Here is a 20218-nt window from a genome sequence, read left to right on the forward strand (position 1 = left end):
GTGGGGGGGAGGCTTAACAGTCTTCCCCCAGGCTGAGCGGGAGGCTTCGCAGTCGTCCCCCGGGCAGTCCGGGGGAAGGCTTAATAGTCGTCCCCCGGGCGCTCCGGGGGGGAAAGCTTAATAGTCGTCCCCCGGACAGTGTGGGTGGGTGGGGGGGGGGGAGGCTTAACAGTCTTCCCCCAGGCTGAGCGGGAGGCTTCGCAGTCGTCCCCCGGGCAGTCCGGGGGAGGCTTAATAGTCGTCCCCCGGGCGCTCCGGGGGGGAAAGCTTAACAGTCGTCCCCCAGACAGTGTGGGTGGGTGGGTGGGGGGGGAGGCTTAACAGTCTTCCCCCAGGCAAAGCGGGAGGCTTCGCAGTCATCCCCCGGGCAGTCCGGGGGAGGCTTAATAGTCGTCCCCCGGGCGCTCCGGAGGGGAAAGCTTAATAGTCGTCCCCCAGACAGGGTGGGTGGGGGGGAGGCTTAACAGTCTTCCCCCAGGCTGAGCGGGAGGCTTCGCAGTCGTCCGCCGGGCAGTCCGGGGGAAGGCTTAATAGTCGTCCCCCGGGCGCTCCGGCGGGGGGGAAGCTTAATAGTCGTCCCCCAGACAGGGTGGGTGGGGGGGAGGCTTAACAGTCTTCCCCCAGGCTGGGCGGGGGGGAGGCTTAATAGTCATCCCCCAGACAGTGTGGGTGGGTGGGGCAGGGGGGGGAGAGGCTTAGCAGTCTTCCCCTAGACTGGCCGGGGGTGGGGGCTTAGCAGTCGTCTCCAGGGTGGTCCGGGGGTGGGGGGAGGCCTCAGAGTCGCCCCTCGGAGAGTCGGGGCGGCGGCGGCGGTGGGTGTCAGGCTTTACAGCCAGCCTCCGGAGGGTGAGCGTCCTCGGACGCGATGCAGCCGCCGCAGAGAGGCAGCCTCCGAGGCTGGGAGCGGAGCACCGAGACTGGGGAGAGGGGAGCAGGAGCCCGGGAGGGGGTGGGGTGGGGGGCCTTCAGGACAACCGGTCAACCCCCGGGGAAGCGGCTGTAAAAATTTCAAAGTCCCCACCGGGACAACAGGTCAACCCCCGGGGAAGCGGCTGTAAAATTTTCTAAGTCCCCGCTCGGCCACCAGGTCAACCCACTGAATCTAATGGGTTGACCTGGTGGCCGGTTTGATTTCCGGCCACCAGGTCAACCCATTGGATTCAATGGGTTGACCTGGTGGCCGGTTTGCTGTGCGGCCCGGGTGTCACCCCACTCCGCGGGCCGCGCGGCAGTGGTCCTGAGGACCACAGAGGGGGGCTTAATAGTCGAGATGGAGCAGGTCCGGGGGAGGCTTAATAGTCGTCCCCCGGGCAGTCCGGGGGAAGGCTTAATAGTCGTCCCCCGGGCGCTCCGGAGGGGAAAGCTTAATAGTCGTCCCCCAGACAGGGTGGGTGGGGGGGAGGCTTAACAGTCTTCCCCCAGGCTGAGCGGGAGGCTTCGCAGTCGTCCCCCGGGCAGTCCGGGGGAAGGCTTAATAGTCGTCCCCCGGGCGCTCCGGGGGGGAAAGCTTAATAGTCGTCCCCCGGACAGTGTGGGTGGGTGGGGGGGGGGGAGGCTTAACAGTCTTCCCCCAGGCTGAGCGGGAGGCTTCGCAGTCGTCCCCCGGGCAGTCCGGGGGAGGCTTAATAGTCGTCCCCCGGGCGCTCCGGGGGGGAAAGCTTAACAGTCGTCCCCCAGACAGTGTGGGTGGGTGGGTGGGGGGGGAGGCTTAACAGTCTTCCCCCAGGCAAAGCGGGAGGCTTCGCAGTCATCCCCCGGGCAGTCCGGGGGAGGCTTAATAGTCGTCCCCCGGGCGCTCCGGAGGGGAAAGCTTAATAGTCGTCCCCCAGACAGGGTGGGTGGGGGGGAGGCTTAACAGTCTTCCCCCAGGCTGAGCGGGAGGCTTCGCAGTCGTCCGCCGGGCAGTCCGGGGGAAGGCTTAATAGTCGTCCCCCGGGCGCTCCGGCGGGGGGGAAGCTTAATAGTCGTCCCCCAGACAGGGTGGGTGGGGGGGAGGCTTAACAGTCTTCCCCCAGGCTGGGCGGGGGGGAGGCTTAATAGTCATCCCCCAGACAGTGTGGGTGGGTGGGGCAGGGGGGGGAGAGGCTTAGCAGTCTTCCCCTAGACTGGCCGGGGGTGGGGGCTTAGCAGTCGTCTCCAGGGTGGTCCGGGGGTGGGGGGAGGCCTCAGAGTCGCCCCTCGGAGAGTCGGGGCGGCGGCGGCGGTGGGTGTCAGGCTTTACAGCCAGCCTCCGGAGGGTGAGCGTCCTCGGACGCGATGCAGCCGCCGCAGAGAGGCAGCCTCCGAGGCTGGGAGCGGAGCACCGAGACTGGGGAGAGGGGAGCAGGAGCCCGGGAGGGGGTGGGGTGGGGGGCCTTCAGGACAACCGGTCAACCCCCGGGGAAGCGGCTGTAAAAATTTCAAAGTCCCCACCGGGACAACAGGTCAACCCCCGGGGAAGCGGCTGTAAAATTTTCTAAGTCCCCGCTCGGCCACCAGGTCAACCCACTGAATCTAATGGGTTGACCTGGTGGCCGGTTTGATTTCCGGCCACCAGGTCAACCCATTGGATTCAATGGGTTGACCTGGTGGCCGGTTTGCTGTGCGGCCCGGGTGTCACCCCACTCCGCGGGCCGCGCGGCAGTGGTCCTGAGGACCACAGAGGGGGGCTTAATAGTCGAGATGGAGCAGGTCCGGGGGAGGCTTAATAGTCGTCCCCCGGGCAGTCCGGGGGAAGGCTTAATAGTCGTCCCCCGGGCGCTCCGGAGGGGAAAGCTTAATAGTCGTCCCCCAGACAGGGTGGGTGGGGGGGAGGCTTAACAGTCTTCCCCCAGGCTGAGCGGGAGGCTTCGCAGTCGTCCCCCGGGCAGTCCGGGGGAAGGCTTAATAGTCGTCCCCCGGGCGCTCCGGGGGGGAAAGCTTAATAGTCGTCCCCCGGACAGTGTGGGTGGGTGGGGGGGGGGGAGGCTTAACAGTCTTCCCCCAGGCTGAGCGGGAGGCTTCGCAGTCGTCCCCCGGGCAGTCCGGGGGAGGCTTAATAGTCGTCCCCCGGGCGCTCCGGGGGGGAAAGCTTAACAGTCGTCCCCCAGACAGTGTGGGTGGGTGGGTGGGGGGGGAGGCTTAACAGTCTTCCCCCAGGCAAAGCGGGAGGCTTCGCAGTCATCCCCCGGGCAGTCCGGGGGAGGCTTAATAGTCGTCCCCCGGGCGCTCCGGAGGGGAAAGCTTAATAGTCGTCCCCCAGACAGGGTGGGTGGGGGGGAGGCTTAACAGTCTTCCCCCAGGCTGAGCGGGAGGCTTCGCAGTCGTCCGCCGGGCAGTCCGGGGGAAGGCTTAATAGTCGTCCCCCGGGCGCTCCGGAGGGGAAAGCTTAATAGTCGTCCCCCAGACAGGGTGGGTGGGGGGGAGGCTTAACAGTCTTCCCCCAGGCTGAGCGGGAGGCTTCGCAGTCGTCCCCCGGGCAGTCCGGGGGAAGGCTTAATAGTCGTCCCCCGGGCGCTCCGGGGGGGAAAGCTTAATAGTCGTCCCCCGGACAGTGTGGGTGGGTGGGGGGGGGGGAGGCTTAACAGTCTTCCCCCAGGCTGAGCGGGAGGCTTCGCAGTCGTCCCCCGGGCAGTCCGGGGGAGGCTTAATAGTCGTCCCCCGGGCGCTCCGGGGGGGAAAGCTTAACAGTCGTCCCCCAGACAGTGTGGGTGGGTGGGTGGGGGGGGAGGCTTAACAGTCTTCCCCCAGGCAAAGCGGGAGGCTTCGCAGTCATCCCCCGGGCAGTCCGGGGGAGGCTTAATAGTCGTCCCCCGGGCGCTCCGGAGGGGAAAGCTTAATAGTCGTCCCCCAGACAGGGTGGGTGGGGGGGAGGCTTAACAGTCTTCCCCCAGGCTGAGCGGGAGGCTTCGCAGTCGTCCGCCGGGCAGTCCGGGGGAAGGCTTAATAGTCGTCCCCCGGGCGCTCCGGCGGGGGGGAAGCTTAATAGTCGTCCCCCAGACAGGGTGGGTGGGGGGGAGGCTTAACAGTCTTCCCCCAGGCTGGGCGGGGGGGAGGCTTAATAGTCATCCCCCAGACAGTGTGGGTGGGTGGGGCAGGGGGGGGAGAGGCTTAGCAGTCTTCCCCTAGACTGGCCGGGGGTGGGGGCTTAGCAGTCGTCTCCAGGGTGGTCCGGGGGTGGGGGGAGGCCTCAGAGTCGCCCCTCGGAGAGTCGGGGCGGCGGCGGCGGTGGGTGTCAGGCTTTACAGCCAGCCTCCGGAGGGTGAGCGTCCTCGGACGCGATGCAGCCGCCGCAGAGAGGCAGCCTCCGAGGCTGGGAGCGGAGCACCGAGACTGGGGAGAGGGGAGCAGGAGCCCGGGAGGGGGTGGGGTGGGGGGCCTTCAGGACAACCGGTCAACCCCCGGGGAAGCGGCTGTAAAAATTTCAAAGTCCCCACCGGGACAACAGGTCAACCCCCGGGGAAGCGGCTGTAAAATTTTCTAAGTCCCCGCTCGGCCACCAGGTCAACCCACTGAATCTAATGGGTTGACCTGGTGGCCGGTTTGATTTCCGGCCACCAGGTCAACCCATTGGATTCAATGGGTTGACCTGGTGGCCGGTTTGCTGTGCGGCCCGGGTGTCACCCCACTCCGCGGGCCGCGCGGCAGTGGTCCTGAGGACCACAGAGGGGGGCTTAATAGTCGAGATGGAGCAGGTCCGGGGGAGGCTTAATAGTCGTCCCCCGGGCAGTCCGGGGGAAGGCTTAATAGTCGTCCCCCGGGCGCTCCGGAGGGGAAAGCTTAATAGTCGTCCCCCAGACAGGGTGGGTGGGGGGGAGGCTTAACAGTCTTCCCCCAGGCTGAGCGGGAGGCTTCGCAGTCGTCCCCCGGGCAGTCCGGGGGAAGGCTTAATAGTCGTCCCCCGGGCGCTCCGGGGGGGAAAGCTTAATAGTCGTCCCCCGGACAGTGTGGGTGGGTGGGGGGGGGGGAGGCTTAACAGTCTTCCCCCAGGCTGAGCGGGAGGCTTCGCAGTCGTCCCCCGGGCAGTCCGGGGGAGGCTTAATAGTCGTCCCCCGGGCGCTCCGGGGGGGAAAGCTTAACAGTCGTCCCCCAGACAGTGTGGGTGGGTGGGTGGGGGGGGAGGCTTAACAGTCTTCCCCCAGGCAAAGCGGGAGGCTTCGCAGTCATCCCCCGGGCAGTCCGGGGGAGGCTTAATAGTCGTCCCCCGGGCGCTCCGGAGGGGAAAGCTTAATAGTCGTCCCCCAGACAGGGTGGGTGGGGGGGAGGCTTAACAGTCTTCCCCCAGGCTGAGCGGGAGGCTTCGCAGTCGTCCGCCGGGCAGTCCGGGGGAAGGCTTAATAGTCGTCCCCCGGGCGCTCCGGCGGGGGGGAAGCTTAATAGTCGTCCCCCAGACAGGGTGGGTGGGGGGGAGGCTTAACAGTCTTCCCCCAGGCTGGGCGGGGGGGAGGCTTAATAGTCATCCCCCAGACAGTGTGGGTGGGTGGGGCAGGGGGGGGAGAGGCTTAGCAGTCTTCCCCTAGACTGGCCGGGGGTGGGGGCTTAGCAGTCGTCTCCAGGGTGGTCCGGGGGTGGGGGGAGGCCTCAGAGTCGCCCCTCGGAGAGTCGGGGCGGCGGCGGCGGTGGGTGTCAGGCTTTACAGCCAGCCTCCGGAGGGTGAGCGTCCTCGGACGCGATGCAGCCGCCGCAGAGAGGCAGCCTCCGAGGCTGGGAGCGGAGCACCGAGACTGGGGAGAGGGGAGCAGGAGCCCGGGAGGGGGTGGGGTGGGGGGCCTTCAGGACAACCGGTCAACCCCCGGGGAAGCGGCTGTAAAAATTTCAAAGTCCCCACCGGGACAACAGGTCAACCCCCGGGGAAGCGGCTGTAAAATTTTCTAAGTCCCCGCTCGGCCACCAGGTCAACCCACTGAATCTAATGGGTTGACCTGGTGGCCGGTTTGATTTCCGGCCACCAGGTCAACCCATTGGATTCAATGGGTTGACCTGGTGGCCGGTTTGCTGTGCGGCCCGGGTGTCACCCCACTCCGCGGGCCGCGCGGCAGTGGTCCTGAGGACCACAGAGGGGGGCTTAATAGTCGAGATGGAGCAGGTCCGGGGGAGGCTTAATAGTCGTCCCCCGGGCAGTCCGGGGGAAGGCTTAATAGTCGTCCCCCGGGCGCTCCGGAGGGGAAAGCTTAATAGTCGTCCCCCAGACAGGGTGGGTGGGGGGGAGGCTTAACAGTCTTCCCCCAGGCTGAGCGGGAGGCTTCGCAGTCGTCCCCCGGGCAGTCCGGGGGAAGGCTTAATAGTCGTCCCCCGGGCGCTCCGGGGGGGAAAGCTTAATAGTCGTCCCCCGGACAGTGTGGGTGGGTGGGGGGGGGGGAGGCTTAACAGTCTTCCCCCAGGCTGAGCGGGAGGCTTCGCAGTCGTCCCCCGGGCAGTCCGGGGGAGGCTTAATAGTCGTCCCCCGGGCGCTCCGGGGGGGAAAGCTTAACAGTCGTCCCCCAGACAGTGTGGGTGGGTGGGTGGGGGGGGAGGCTTAACAGTCTTCCCCCAGGCAAAGCGGGAGGCTTCGCAGTCATCCCCCGGGCAGTCCGGGGGAGGCTTAATAGTCGTCCCCCGGGCGCTCCGGAGGGGAAAGCTTAATAGTCGTCCCCCAGACAGGGTGGGTGGGGGGGAGGCTTAACAGTCTTCCCCCAGGCTGAGCGGGAGGCTTCGCAGTCGTCCGCCGGGCAGTCCGGGGGAAGGCTTAATAGTCGTCCCCCGGGCGCTCCGGCGGGGGGGAAGCTTAATAGTCGTCCCCCAGACAGGGTGGGTGGGGGGGAGGCTTAACAGTCTTCCCCCAGGCTGGGCGGGGGGGAGGCTTAATAGTCATCCCCCAGACAGTGTGGGTGGGTGGGGCAGGGGGGGGAGAGGCTTAGCAGTCTTCCCCTAGACTGGCCGGGGGTGGGGGCTTAGCAGTCGTCTCCAGGGTGGTCCGGGGGTGGGGGGAGGCCTCAGAGTCGCCCCTCGGAGAGTCGGGGCGGCGGCGGCGGTGGGTGTCAGGCTTTACAGCCAGCCTCCGGAGGGTGAGCGTCCTCGGACGCGATGCAGCCGCCGCAGAGAGGCAGCCTCCGAGGCTGGGAGCGGAGCACCGAGACTGGGGAGAGGGGAGCAGGAGCCCGGGAGGGGGTGGGGTGGGGGGCCTTCAGGACAACCGGTCAACCCCCGGGGAAGCGGCTGTAAAAATTTCAAAGTCCCCACCGGGACAACAGGTCAACCCCCGGGGAAGCGGCTGTAAAATTTTCTAAGTCCCCGCTCGGCCACCAGGTCAACCCACTGAATCTAATGGGTTGACCTGGTGGCCGGTTTGATTTCCGGCCACCAGGTCAACCCATTGGATTCAATGGGTTGACCTGGTGGCCGGTTTGCTGTGCGGCCCGGGTGTCACCCCACTCCGCGGGCCGCGCGGCAGTGGTCCTGAGGACCACAGAGGGGGGCTTAATAGTCGAGATGGAGCAGGTCCGGGGGAGGCTTAATAGTCGTCCCCCGGGCAGTCCGGGGGAAGGCTTAATAGTCGTCCCCCGGGCGCTCCGGAGGGGAAAGCTTAATAGTCGTCCCCCAGACAGGGTGGGTGGGGGGGAGGCTTAACAGTCTTCCCCCAGGCTGAGCGGGAGGCTTCGCAGTCGTCCCCCGGGCAGTCCGGGGGAAGGCTTAATAGTCGTCCCCCGGGCGCTCCGGGGGGGAAAGCTTAATAGTCGTCCCCCGGACAGTGTGGGTGGGTGGGGGGGGGGGAGGCTTAACAGTCTTCCCCCAGGCTGAGCGGGAGGCTTCGCAGTCGTCCCCCGGGCAGTCCGGGGGAGGCTTAATAGTCGTCCCCCGGGCGCTCCGGGGGGGAAAGCTTAACAGTCGTCCCCCAGACAGTGTGGGTGGGTGGGTGGGGGGGGAGGCTTAACAGTCTTCCCCCAGGCAAAGCGGGAGGCTTCGCAGTCATCCCCCGGGCAGTCCGGGGGAGGCTTAATAGTCGTCCCCCGGGCGCTCCGGAGGGGAAAGCTTAATAGTCGTCCCCCAGACAGGGTGGGTGGGGGGGAGGCTTAACAGTCTTCCCCCAGGCTGAGCGGGAGGCTTCGCAGTCGTCCGCCGGGCAGTCCGGGGGAAGGCTTAATAGTCGTCCCCCGGGCGCTCCGGCGGGGGGGAAGCTTAATAGTCGTCCCCCAGACAGGGTGGGTGGGGGGGAGGCTTAACAGTCTTCCCCCAGGCTGGGCGGGGGGGAGGCTTAATAGTCATCCCCCAGACAGTGTGGGTGGGTGGGGCAGGGGGGGGAGAGGCTTAGCAGTCTTCCCCTAGACTGGCCGGGGGTGGGGGCTTAGCAGTCGTCTCCAGGGTGGTCCGGGGGTGGGGGGAGGCCTCAGAGTCGCCCCTCGGAGAGTCGGGGCGGCGGCGGCGGTGGGTGTCAGGCTTTACAGCCAGCCTCCGGAGGGTGAGCGTCCTCGGACGCGATGCAGCCGCCGCAGAGAGGCAGCCTCCGAGGCTGGGAGCGGAGCACCGAGACTGGGGAGAGGGGAGCAGGAGCCCGGGAGGGGGTGGGGTGGGGGGCCTTCAGGACAACCGGTCAACCCCCGGGGAAGCGGCTGTAAAAATTTCAAAGTCCCCACCGGGACAACAGGTCAACCCCCGGGGAAGCGGCTGTAAAATTTTCTAAGTCCCCGCTCGGCCACCAGGTCAACCCACTGAATCTAATGGGTTGACCTGGTGGCCGGTTTGATTTCCGGCCACCAGGTCAACCCATTGGATTCAATGGGTTGACCTGGTGGCCGGTTTGCTGTGCGGCCCGGGTGTCACCCCACTCCGCGGGCCGCGCGGCAGTGGTCCTGAGGACCACAGAGGGGGGCTTAATAGTCGAGATGGAGCAGGTCCGGGGGAGGCTTAATAGTCGTCCCCCGGGCAGTCCGGGGGAAGGCTTAATAGTCGTCCCCCGGGCGCTCCGGAGGGGAAAGCTTAATAGTCGTCCCCCAGACAGGGTGGGTGGGGGGGAGGCTTAACAGTCTTCCCCCAGGCTGAGCGGGAGGCTTCGCAGTCGTCCCCCGGGCAGTCCGGGGGAAGGCTTAATAGTCGTCCCCCGGGCGCTCCGGGGGGGAAAGCTTAATAGTCGTCCCCCGGACAGTGTGGGTGGGTGGGGGGGGGGGAGGCTTAACAGTCTTCCCCCAGGCTGAGCGGGAGGCTTCGCAGTCGTCCCCCGGGCAGTCCGGGGGAGGCTTAATAGTCGTCCCCCGGGCGCTCCGGGGGGGAAAGCTTAACAGTCGTCCCCCAGACAGTGTGGGTGGGTGGGTGGGGGGGGAGGCTTAACAGTCTTCCCCCAGGCAAAGCGGGAGGCTTCGCAGTCATCCCCCGGGCAGTCCGGGGGAGGCTTAATAGTCGTCCCCCGGGCGCTCCGGAGGGGAAAGCTTAATAGTCGTCCCCCAGACAGGGTGGGTGGGGGGGAGGCTTAACAGTCTTCCCCCAGGCTGAGCGGGAGGCTTCGCAGTCGTCCGCCGGGCAGTCCGGGGGAAGGCTTAATAGTCGTCCCCCGGGCGCTCCGGCGGGGGGGAAGCTTAATAGTCGTCCCCCAGACAGGGTGGGTGGGGGGGAGGCTTAACAGTCTTCCCCCAGGCTGGGCGGGGGGGAGGCTTAATAGTCATCCCCCAGACAGTGTGGGTGGGTGGGGCAGGGGGGGGAGAGGCTTAGCAGTCTTCCCCTAGACTGGCCGGGGGTGGGGGCTTAGCAGTCGTCTCCAGGGTGGTCCGGGGGTGGGGGGAGGCCTCAGAGTCGCCCCTCGGAGAGTCGGGGCGGCGGCGGCGGTGGGTGTCAGGCTTTACAGCCAGCCTCCGGAGGGTGAGCGTCCTCGGACGCGATGCAGCCGCCGCAGAGAGGCAGCCTCCGAGGCTGGGAGCGGAGCACCGAGACTGGGGAGAGGGGAGCAGGAGCCCGGGAGGGGGTGGGGTGGGGGGCCTTCAGGACAACCGGTCAACCCCCGGGGAAGCGGCTGTAAAAATTTCAAAGTCCCCACCGGGACAACAGGTCAACCCCCGGGGAAGCGGCTGTAAAATTTTCTAAGTCCCCGCTCGGCCACCAGGTCAACCCACTGAATCTAATGGGTTGACCTGGTGGCCGGTTTGATTTCCGGCCACCAGGTCAACCCATTGGATTCAATGGGTTGACCTGGTGGCCGGTTTGCTGTGCGGCCCGGGTGTCACCCCACTCCGCGGGCCGCGCGGCAGTGGTCCTGAGGACCACAGAGGGGGGCTTAATAGTCGAGATGGAGCAGGTCCGGGGGAGGCTTAATAGTCGTCCCCCGGGCAGTCCGGGGGAAGGCTTAATAGTCGTCCCCCGGGCGCTCCGGAGGGGAAAGCTTAATAGTCGTCCCCCAGACAGGGTGGGTGGGGGGGAGGCTTAACAGTCTTCCCCCAGGCTGAGCGGGAGGCTTCGCAGTCGTCCCCCGGGCAGTCCGGGGGAAGGCTTAATAGTCGTCCCCCGGGCGCTCCGGGGGGGAAAGCTTAATAGTCGTCCCCCGGACAGTGTGGGTGGGTGGGGGGGGGGGAGGCTTAACAGTCTTCCCCCAGGCTGAGCGGGAGGCTTCGCAGTCGTCCCCCGGGCAGTCCGGGGGAGGCTTAATAGTCGTCCCCCGGGCGCTCCGGGGGGGAAAGCTTAACAGTCGTCCCCCAGACAGTGTGGGTGGGTGGGTGGGGGGGGAGGCTTAACAGTCTTCCCCCAGGCAAAGCGGGAGGCTTCGCAGTCATCCCCCGGGCAGTCCGGGGGAGGCTTAATAGTCGTCCCCCGGGCGCTCCGGAGGGGAAAGCTTAATAGTCGTCCCCCAGACAGGGTGGGTGGGGGGGAGGCTTAACAGTCTTCCCCCAGGCTGAGCGGGAGGCTTCGCAGTCGTCCCCCGGGCAGTCCGGGGGAAGGCTTAATAGTCGTCCCCCGGGCGCTCCGGGGGGGAAAGCTTAATAGTCGTCCCCCAGACAGTGTGGGTGGGTGGGTGGGGGGGAGGCTTAACAGTCTTCCCCCAGGCTGAGCGGGAGGCTTCGCAGTCGTCCCCCGGGCAGTCCGGGGGAGGCTTAATAGTCGTCCCCCGGGCGCTCCGGGGGGGAAAGCTTAACAGTCGTCCCCCAGACAGTGTGGGTGGGTGGGTGGGGGGGGAGGCTTAACAGTCTTCCCCCAGGCAAAGCGGGAGGCTTCGCAGTCATCCCCCGGGCAGTCCGGGGGAGGCTTAATAGTCGTCCCCCGGGCGCTCCGGAGGGGAAAGCTTAATAGTCGTCCCCCAGACAGGGTGGGTGGGGGGGAGGCTTAACAGTCTTCCCCCAGGCTGAGCGGGAGGCTTCGCAGTCGTCCCCCGGGCAGTCCGGGGGAGGCTTAATAGTCGTGCCCCGGGCGCTCCGGGGGGGAAAGCTTAATAGTCGTCCCCCAGACAGTGTGGGTGGGTGGGTGGGGGGGAGGCTTAACAGTCTTCCCCCAGGCTGGGCGGGGGGGAGGCTTAATAGTCATCCCCCAGACAGTGTGGGTGGGTGGGGCAGGGGGGGGAGAGGCTTAGCAGTCTTCCCCTAGACTGGCCGGGGGTGGGGGCTTAGCAGTCGTCTCCAGGGTGGTCCGGGGGTGGGGGGAGGCCTCAGAGTCGCCCCTCGGAGAGTCGGGGCGGCGGCGGCGGTGGGTGTCAGGCTTTACAGCCAGCCTCCGGAGGGTGAGCGTCCTCGGACGCGATGCAGCCGCCGCAGAGAGGCAGCCTCCGAGGCTGGGAGCGGAGCACCGAGACTGGGGAGAGGGGAGCAGGAGCCCGGGAGGGGGTGGGGTGGGGGGCCTTCAGGACAACCGGTCAACCCCCGGGGAAGCGGCTGTAAAAATTTCAAAGTCCCCACCGGGACAACAGGTCAACCCCCGGGGAAGCGGCTGTAAAATTTTCTAAGTCCCCGCTCGGCCACCAGGTCAACCCACTGAATCTAATGGGTTGACCTGGTGGCCGGTTTGATTTCCGGCCACCAGGTCAACCCATTGGATTCAATGGGTTGACCTGGTGGCCGGTTTGCTGTGCGGCCCGGGTGTCACCCCACTCCGCGGGCCGCGCGGCAGTGGTCCTGAGGACCACAGAGGGGGGCTTAATAGTCGAGATGGAGCAGGTCCGGGGGAGGCTTAATAGTCGTCCCCCGGGCAGTCCGGGGGAAGGCTTAATAGTCGTCCCCCGGGCGCTCCGGAGGGGAAAGCTTAATAGTCGTCCCCCAGACAGGGTGGGTGGGGGGGAGGCTTAACAGTCTTCCCCCAGGCTGAGCGGGAGGCTTCGCAGTCGTCCCCCGGGCAGTCCGGGGGAAGGCTTAATAGTCGTCCCCCGGGCGCTCCGGGGGGGAAAGCTTAATAGTCGTCCCCCGGACAGTGTGGGTGGGTGGGGGGGGGGGAGGCTTAACACTCTTCCCCCAGGCTGAGCGGGAGGCTTCGCAGTCGTCCCCCGGGCAGTCCGGGGGAGGCTTAATAGTCGTCCCCCGGGCGCTCCGGGGGGGAAAGCTTAACAGTCGTCCCCCAGACAGTGTGGGTGGGTGGGTGGGGGGGGAGGCTTAACAGTCTTCCCCCAGGCAAAGCGGGAGGCTTCGCAGTCATCCCCCGGGCAGTCCGGGGGAGGCTTAATAGTCGTCCCCCGGGCGCTCCGGAGGGGAAAGCTTAATAGTCGTCCCCCAGACAGGGTGGGTGGGGGGGAGGCTTAACAGTCTTCCCCCAGGCTGAGCGGGAGGCTTCGCAGTCGTCCCCCGGGCAGTCCGGGGGAAGGCTTAATAGTCGTCCCCCGGGCGCTCCGGGGGGGAAAGCTTAATAGTCGTCCCCCGGACAGTGTGGGTGGGTGGGGGGGGGGGAGGCTTAACAGTCTTCCCCCAGGCTGAGCGGGAGGCTTCGCAGTCGTCCCCCGGGCAGTCCGGGGGAGGCTTAATAGTCGTCCCCCGGGCGCTCCGGGGGGGAAAGCTTAACAGTCGTCCCCCAGACAGTGTGGGTGGGTGGGTGGGGGGGGAGGCTTAACAGTCTTCCCCCAGGCAAAGCGGGAGGCTTCGCAGTCATCCCCCGGGCAGTCCGGGGGAGGCTTAATAGTCGTCCCCCGGGCGCTCCGGAGGGGAAAGCTTAATAGTCGTCCCCCAGACAGGGTGGGTGGGGGGGAGGCTTAACAGTCTTCCCCCAGGCTGAGCGGGAGGCTTCGCAGTCGTCCCCCGGGCAGTCCGGGGGAAGGCTTAATAGTCGTCCCCCGGGCGCTCCGGGGGGGAAAGCTTAATAGTCGTCCCCCAGACAGTGTGGGTGGGTGGGTGGGGGGGAGGCTTAACAGTCTTCCCCCAGGCTGAGCGGGAGGCTTCGCAGTCGTCCCCCGGGCAGTCCGGGGGAGGCTTAATAGTCGTCCCCCGGGCGCTCCGGGGGGGAAAGCTTAACAGTCGTCCCCCAGACAGTGTGGGTGGGTGGGTGGGGGGGGAGGCTTAACAGTCTTCCCCCAGGCAAAGCGGGAGGCTTCGCAGTCATCCCCCGGGCAGTCCGGGGGAGGCTTAATAGTCGTCCCCCGGGCGCTCCGGAGGGGAAAGCTTAATAGTCGTCCCCCAGACAGGGTGGGTGGGGGGGAGGCTTAACAGTCTTCCCCCAGGCTGAGCGGGAGGCTTCGCAGTCGTCCCCCGGGCAGTCCGGGGGAAGGCTTAATAGTCGTGCCCCGGGCGCTCCGGGGGGGAAAGCTTAATAGTCGTCCCCCAGACAGTGTAGGTGGGTGGGTGGGGGGGAGGCTTAACAGTCTTCCCCCAGGATGAGCGGGAGGCTTCGCAGTCGTCCCCCGGGCAGTCCGGGGGAAGGCTTAATAGTCGTCCCCCGGGCGCTCCGGGGGGGAAAGCTTAATAGTCGTCCCCCAGACAGTGTGGGTGGGTGGGTGGGGGGGAGGCTTAACAGTCTTCCCCCAGGCTGAGCGGGAGGCTTCGCAGTCGTCCCCCGGGCAGTCCGGGGGAGGCTTAATAGTCGTGCCCCGGGCGCTCCGGGGGGGAAAGCTTAATAGTCGTCCCCCAGACAGTGTGGGTGGGTGGGTGGGGGGGAGGCTTAACAGTCTTCCCCCAGGCTGGGCGGGGGGGAGGCTTAATAGTCATCCCCCAGACAGTGTGGGTGGGTGGGGCAGGGGGGGGAGAGGCTTAGCAGTCTTCCCCTAGACTGGCCGGGGGTGGGGGCTTAGCAGTCGTCTCCAGGGTGGTCCGGGGGTGGGGGGAGGCCTCAGAGTCGCCCCTCGGAGAGTCGGGGCGGCGGCGGCGGTGGGTGTCAGGCTTTACAGCCAGCCTCCGGAGGGTGAGCGTCCTCGGACGCGATGCAGCCGCCGCAGAGAGGCAGCCTCCGAGGCTGGGAGCGGAGCACCGAGACTGGGGAGAGGGGAGCAGGAGCCCGGGAGGGGGTGGGGTGGGGGGCCTTCAGGACAACCGGTCAACCCCCGGGGAAGCGGCTGTAAAAATTTCAAAGTCCCCACCGGGACAACAGGTCAACCCCCGGGGAAGCGGCTGTAAAATTTTCTAAGTCCCCGCTCGGCCACCAGGTCAACCCACTGAATCTAATGGGTTGACCTGGTGGCCGGTTTGATTTCCGGCCACCAGGTCAACCCATTGGATTCAATGGGTTGACCTGGTGGCCGGTTTGCTGTGCGGCCCGGGTGTCACCCCACTCCGCGGGCCGCGCGGCAGTGGTCCTGAGGACCACAGAGGGGGGCTTAATAGTCGAGATGGAGCAGGTCCGGGGGAGGCTTAATAGTCGTCCCCCGGGCAGTCCGGGGGAAGGCTTAATAGTCGTCCCCCGGGCGCTCCGGAGGGGAAAGCTTAATAGTCGTCCCCCAGACAGGGTGGGTGGGGGGGAGGCTTAACAGTCTTCCCCCAGGCTGAGCGGGAGGCTTCGCAGTCGTCCCCCGGGCAGTCCGGGGGAAGGCTTAATAGTCGTCCCCCGGGCGCTCCGGGGGGGAAAGCTTAATAGTCGTCCCCCGGACAGTGTGGGTGGGTGGGGGGGGGGGAGGCTTAACACTCTTCCCCCAGGCTGAGCGGGAGGCTTCGCAGTCGTCCCCCGGGCAGTCCGGGGGAGGCTTAATAGTCGTCCCCCGGGCGCTCCGGGGGGGAAAGCTTAACAGTCGTCCCCCAGACAGTGTGGGTGGGTGGGTGGGGGGGGAGGCTTAACAGTCTTCCCCCAGGCAAAGCGGGAGGCTTCGCAGTCATCCCCCGGGCAGTCCGGGGGAGGCTTAATAGTCGTCCCCCGGGCGCTCCGGAGGGGAAAGCTTAATAGTCGTCCCCCAGACAGGGTGGGTGGGGGGGAGGCTTAACAGTCTTCCCCCAGGCTGAGCGGGAGGCTTCGCAGTCGTCCCCCGGGCAGTCCGGGGGAAGGCTTAATAGTCGTCCCCCGGGCGCTCCGGGGGGGAAAGCTTAATAGTCGTCCCCCAGACAGTGTGGGTGGGTGGGTGGGGGGGAGGCTTAACAGTCTTCCCCCAGGCTGAGCGGGAGGCTTCGCAGTCGTCCCCCGGGCAGTCCGGGGGAGGCTTAATAGTCGTCCCCCGGGCGCTCCGGGGGGGAAAGCTTAACAGTCGTCCCCCAGACAGTGTGGGTGGGTGGGTGGGGGGGGAGGCTTAACAGTCTTCCCCCAGGCAAAGCGGGAGGCTTCGCAGTCATCCCCCGGGCAGTCCGGGGGAGGCTTAATAGTCGTCCCCCGGGCGCTCCGGAGGGGAAAGCTTAATAGTCGTCCCCCAGACAGGGTGGGTGGGGGGGAGGCTTAACAGTCTTCCCCCAGGCTGAGCGGGAGGCTTCGCAGTCGTCCCCCGGGCAGTCCGGGGGAGGCTTAATAGTCGTCCCCCGGGCGCTCCGGGGGGGAAAGCTTAATAGTCGTCCCCCGGACAGTGTGGGTGGGTGGGGGGGGGGGAGGCTTAACAGTCTTCCCCCAGGCTGAGCGGGAGGCTTCGCAGTCGTCCCCCGGGCAGTCCGGGGGAGGCTTAATAGTCGTCCCCCGGGCGCTCCGGGGGGGAAAGCTTAACAGTCGTCCCCCAGACAGTGTGGGTGGGTGGGTGGGGGGGGAGGCTTAACAGTCTTCCCCCAGGCAAAGCGGGAGGCTTCGCAGTCATCCCCCGGGCAGTCCGGGGGAGGCTTAATAGTCGTCCCCCGGGCGCTCCGGAGGGGAAAGCTTAATAGTCGTCCCCCAGACAGGGTGGGTGGGGGGGAGGCTTAACAGTCTTCCCCCAGGCTGAGCGGGAGGCTTCGCAGTCGTCCGCCGGGCAGTCCGGGGGAAGGCTTAATAGTCGTCCCCCGGGCGCTCCGGCGGGGGGGAAGCTTAATAGTCGTCCCCCAGACAGGGTGGGTGGGGGGGAGGCTTAACAGTCTTCCCCCAGGCTGGGCGGGGGGGAGGCTTAATAGTCATCCCCCAGACAGTGTGGGTGGGTGGGGCAGGGGGGGGAGAGGCTTAGCAGTCTTCCCCTAGACTGGCCGGGGGTGGGGGCTTAGCAGTCGTCTCCAGGGTGGTCCGGGGGTGGGGGGAGGCCTCAGAGTCGCCCCTCGGAGAGTCGGGGCGGCGGCGGTGGTGGGTGTCAGGCTTTACAGCCAGCCTCCGGAGGGTGAGCGTCCTCGGACGCGATGCAGCCGCCGCAGAGAGGCAGCCTCCGAGGCTGGGAGCGGAGCACCGAGGCTGGGGAGAGGGGAGCAGGAGCCCGGGGGTGGGGGTGGGGGTGGGGGGCCTTCAGGACAACCGGTCAAGCCCCGGGAAGCGGCTGTAAAATTTTCAAAGTCCCCACCGGGACAACAGGTCACGCCCCGGGAAAAGGCTGGAAAATTTCCTAAGTCCCCGCTCGGCCACCAGGTCCACCCAGGTCTAGCAATGGGGTTGACCTGCCTGATGGCCGGTTAGTATCAACGTAGTCTCACACAGGAGGGCAGCTCTCAGGCCGGCCGGCTGCGGCTGACTCTGGGGCGGTGCCCGGTGCCCGGCAGCGAGGCGCGGGGGGGGTGGGGGGGTGAGGGGGGGGGGAGCGACACGGGGCTTACCGGCCCCGGGGCCGGGGGCGCCTCCTGCGGCTTTGGGGGCCGCGGGTCCTCCGTGGCATCCAGGCCAGGCCTCTCCTGCCTGGCCGCGGGGGGATTCGGGGGCGGTCCCGCGGGCCGGCGGCCGGGCGCAGGGGGGGGGGCCCGAGCGAGTCCGCCCCGGGCCCGGGGTCTCCCCCTGCGGCTCAGGGGGGGCGTGGGTCCTCGGGGGAGGAAGCCCGGGGGGAGCTGCAGACCCGCCGTGGGGCCCTCCAGGCCAGGCCTCGCCTGGGTGGCCGCGGGGGGATTCGGGTCGGGCCCGCGGGCCGGCGGCCGGGCGCAGCGGGGCCGGGAGGGTCCGGGCCAGTCCGCCGCATGCCCGGGGTCTCCCCCAGCGGCTTCGGTGGCCGTGGGTCCCCGGTGGGGCAAGCGGCGGGGAGCCTGACACCCGCCGTGGGGCCCTCCAGGCCAGGCCTCGCCTGGGTGGCCGGGGGGGGATTCGGGGCGGTCCCGCGGGCCGGCGGCCGGGCGCAGGGGGGCCGGGAGGGGCCGGGCCAGTCCGCCCCATGCCCGGGGTCTCCCCCAGCGGCTTCGGTGGCCGTGGGTCCCCGGTGGGGCAAGCGGCGGGGAGCCTGACACCCGCCGTGGGGCCCTCCAGGCCAGGCCTCGCCTGGGTGGCCGCGGGGGGATTCGGGGCGGTCCCGCGGGCCGGCGGCCGGGCGCAGGGGGGCCGGGAGGGGCCGCGCCAGTCCGCCCCATGCCCGGGGTCTCCCCCCAGCGGCTTCGGTGGCCGTGGGTCCCCGGTGGGGCAAGCGGCGGGGAGCCTGACACCCGCCGTGGGGCCCTCCAGGCCAGGCCTCGCCTGGGTGGCCGCGGGGGGATTCGGGGCGGTCCCGCGGGCCGGCGGCCGGGCGCAGGGGGGCCGGGAGGGGCCGGGCCAGTCCGCCCCATGCCCGGGGTCTCCCCCAGCGGCTTCGGTGGCCGGGGGTCCTCCGCGGAGGAAGCCGGGTGGGTGTTGGGGGGAGCCGGACCCCAGGCGCCCCGACCCGTGACCTGCGGCCGCGACCTCCGACTCGGCAGGAGCGACGAGGGGCTTTCTGGCCCGCCCCCCCCCCCCCTTCTCCTTCCTCCCCAGAAAAAGGAGAGAGAGCTGGCTCGGACCGGGAAAAGCTGCCTACGGCACCTGGGATTCCCAGGCGGTCACCCATCCAAGTACTAGCCAGGCCCGGGACGGTTTACCTTCCGAGATCGGACGGGATCGGGGGCGTTCGGTCCGGTATGGCCGTAGGCACCCGGCTCCGCGCCTCCTCGCCCGCTTTCCCCTGCCGGCGCCCGGGCCTGCCGCACGGCGAGCCCCGGTCGGACTGCCCCGTGCGGCAGGGCCCCCGTCTCTCGCGGGCCCGATCCTTTTTTTTCCTTTTCAAGCTCCGGGGCCCGGGCTGGCCCGTCAGAGCCCCTTCCCCTCCCCCCCCCCCTCCCTCCGGCGTCGGGAAAAATATTTTCCCGGACTTCCAGCGGGCCCGATCCTGTCAGCCGGGGGTGGGGGGGGGGGCAGTCCCTCGCTGCGGCCAGGGAGGGTGAGCCCGGGGCGGCTTGCCTGGCGGCCGGGTCCCGGCAGGCCCGATCCATTCCCCCCCTCCCCGTCCCCCGTCCCCCAGCGGTTCCAGCGGTTCCCCGCCCCGCCCCCGCGCCTGGTTCGCACCCTGTTCCTTCGGGCCGAGGAAGGCGTACCCCGGGGGGAACCGTCCGAGTCCCCTCCCGGGCACCAGGTCAACCCGTGGAATCGAACGGGGTTCACCTGGCTGGCCGGTATGCTTTCCGGCCACCGGGTCAACCCATAGGTTTTAACTGGTATACCTGGTGGCCGCTTTGCCAGGTCAACCCGGTTCTCCCTCCTTCCCTGGGCGCCCCCTCCTCGGAGGCGTCGGGTTAAACTTTTTCCAGACTTCCAGGGGCCCGATCCAGTCAGCCGGGAGGCAGTCCCTCGCTGCGGCCGGGGACGGTGAACCCAGGTCGGCCTGCCTGGCGGCCGGGTCCCTGTCTCTCGTGGGCCCGATCCTTCTTTTCCTTTTCGAGCAGGGGGGGCCCGGCCCGCCCCGGTAGCGCTCCTCGGAGGCGTCGGGCAATTCCCCCCCCCCCCCCCGCACCCCACCCAGACTTCCAGGGGCCCGATCCTGACGGCCGGGAGGCAGTCCCTCGCTGCGTCCGGGGACGGTGAGATGCTCGGCCACCAGGTCAACCCGGAGGAAGCGGGCTGAAATTTTTTTTTCCAAGTCCGAAAGATTGTCCAAGTCCCCGCTCGGCCACCAGGTCAACCCGGAGGAAGCGGGCTGACAATTTTTTCCAAGCCCGAAAAATTTTTCCAAGTCCGAAAGATTGTCCAAGTCCCCGCTCGGCCACCAGGTCAACCCGGAGGAAGCGGGCTGACAATTTTTTCCAAGCCCGAAAAATTTTTCCAAGTCCGAAAGATTGTCCAAGTCCCCGCTCGGCCACCAGGTCAACCCGGAGGAAGCGGGCTGACAATTTTTTCCAAGCCCGAAAAATTTTTCCAAGTCCGAAAGATTGTCCAAGTCCCCGCTCGGCCACCAGGTCAACCCGGAGGAAGCGGGCTGACAATTTTTTCCAAGCCCGAAAAATTTTTCCAAGTCCGAAAGATTGTCAAAGTCCCCGCTCGGCCACCAGGTCAACCCGGAGGAAGCGGGCTGACAATTTTTTTCCAAGCCCGAAAAATTTTTCCAAGTCCGAAAGATTGTCCAAGTCCCCGCTCGGCCACCAGGTCAACCCGGAGGAAGCGGGCTGACAATTTTTTCCAAGCCCGAAAAATTTTTCCAAGTCCGAAAGATTGTCAAAGTCCCCGCTCGGCCACCAGGTCAACCCGGAGGAAGCGGGCTGACATTTTTTTTTTTTTCCAAGCCCCGAAAATTTTTTCCAAGTCCGAAAAATTGTCCAAAGTCCCCGCTCGGCCACCAGGTCAACCCCATTGGAGCGAATGGGTTGACCTGATGGCCGGTCGTCTCGCGGATGTCCGGAAGGGGTCGCCACACGCCGCTTCGGCCGACCGAGAGAACCACGAGGTCGGACGCGATTCCAGGTTCGTACCACTGAAGGGGGGGGGTTTGGCTTTTTCGACCTGTCTTTTAAGAACTGTGTGCGGAGATTTCTGAGGACAGGTTTTTCAGAGCCTGTGAGAACCGGAGCTCAGCCTAGGGGATCAATCCGAGTATTGTTGTACCCCGACCTTGCCAGGGGGGGGAAACGGGCACGTTTGACAGCGGAGGGCACCCGGCCCTCCTCCGAGACGGCCTGCTTTT

At 67.4% G+C, this 20218-nt stretch overlaps 1 non-coding gene across 1 annotated transcript; it reads right to left on the bottom strand.

Moving 5' to 3' along the window:
• Positions 1 to 18078: 18078 nt before the first annotated feature.
• On the bottom strand, positions 18079 to 18197 carry LOC135889856 (5S ribosomal RNA). Its single transcript, XR_010562173.1, has one exon. It is a non-coding gene; the product is annotated as a 5S ribosomal RNA (ribosomal RNA).
• Between the last annotated feature and the right edge of the window lie 2021 nt (positions 18198 to 20218).

This window comes from Emys orbicularis, chromosome 15 (genome assembly GCF_028017835.1).
Source record: "Emys orbicularis isolate rEmyOrb1 chromosome 15, rEmyOrb1.hap1, whole genome shotgun sequence".
Taxonomy (NCBI): Eukaryota; Metazoa; Chordata; order Testudines; family Emydidae; genus Emys; species Emys orbicularis.